This window comes from Echinops telfairi, unplaced genomic scaffold (genome assembly GCF_000313985.2).
Source record: "Echinops telfairi isolate 266 unplaced genomic scaffold, ASM31398v2 ScPeMD7_3533;HRSCAF=4204_1, whole genome shotgun sequence".
Lineage (NCBI taxonomy): Eukaryota > Metazoa > Chordata > Mammalia > Afrosoricida > Tenrecidae > Echinops > Echinops telfairi.
In genome coordinates, this window is record NW_022107432.1 from 28,158,829 (window position 1) to 28,160,040 (window position 1,212).

The 1,212-nt window shown below is 43.7% G+C and overlaps 1 protein-coding gene and 1 pseudogene across 1 annotated transcript in view; one reads left to right on the plus strand and one right to left on the minus strand.

Moving 5' to 3' along the window:
* DNAH8 (dynein axonemal heavy chain 8) overlaps positions 1-1,212 on the minus strand; it is a 369,956-nt gene that overhangs the window by 341,932 nt on the left and 26,812 nt on the right. The window lies entirely within an intron of this gene.
* Positions 226-1,212, plus strand: part of LOC115871182 — a 3,139-nt pseudogene continuing 2,152 nt past the window's right edge.

Sequence of the window (1,212 nt, forward strand, 5' to 3'; positions counted from 1 at the left end):
CCTGCAGTCTGCATCATTGCATCTGTTTTGTGAGATGGAGGAGGACTTTGTGGATTGGTGTCAGACATATGGGCTAATGTTGGACTTGTGGGCTTTGGCAGCACTGGGTAGGGGTCCTTAATGTATGCTTACCCTTTACATAAAGCTCTCTCTTATACATATGAGTGTCTGTGGATTTGTTTCCCTAGTTTACCCAGACTAAAACAGGCCTTCAAGCAAGGAGTGATGGAGTTTAAGAAACCATCAGTTTGGGGTTCAGTTGCAGCAGCAGCATTGAGAAGTTTGAGGGGGTGAGTGGGAGGGACATCAAGAGTAGGGATGGGAGGTTCCTGGTCTTTGGTTTCTCCACTTAATCTTTTCTTGACAGGAAAGTGGTTGATTTTTCAGGTTCAGGAATCTGTTGATGCTGATGAAGCTTATGAAAGGGATTCAGGCCCTTCAGCTAAGAAAGAACAAGTTCTATATGAGAACAATGAAGTGTTCTGGAATTCCCATTCTTCTCAAGGTTATCCATAGTTTGATCCACACAGGAGAATGCGGAACTTGTACATGGGTCAAGAGGCGGTTGCACGAACAGAACGGGGAATACTGCATGGCGTAAAATCAGGAAAGGAGTGTGTCAGGGTTGTATCCTCTCACCATACTTCTTCAATCTGTCTGCTGAGCAAATCCCCAGGGAAGCTGGCTCATCTGAAGAAGAATGTGGCATCAGGATTGGAGGAAAGCTTATTAGCACAGCCTTGCTTGCTGAAAGTGAAATACTTGCTGGTGAAGATCCAGGATTGCAGCCTTCAGCATAGTTGACAACTCAACATAAAGAAAACCAAAATCCTCACAACTGGACCAATAGGAAACACCAGAGAAGTTTTAAGTTAAGGATTTTGTCTTGCTTGAATCCACAACCCATGCTATGGAAACAGCAGTCAAGAGATCAAAGAAATGTTGCATTAGTATGTTACTTTGAGGACTGAAGTGCACCTCATCCAAGTTATTTTCAATAGTATTTTCAGTGGGATTTTCAATGGCCTCATATGCATGTGAAAATTGGAATTGGCGAAGAAAGCTGATGGTGCCTGGCTATCCAAAGATATAGCATTTGGGGTCTTAAAGGCTTGAAGTAAACAAGGAGCCATCTAGCTCAGAAGCAACAAAGTCCACATGGAAGAAGCTCACCAGCCTGTGTGATCATGAGGTGCCGAAGGGATCAGTTAT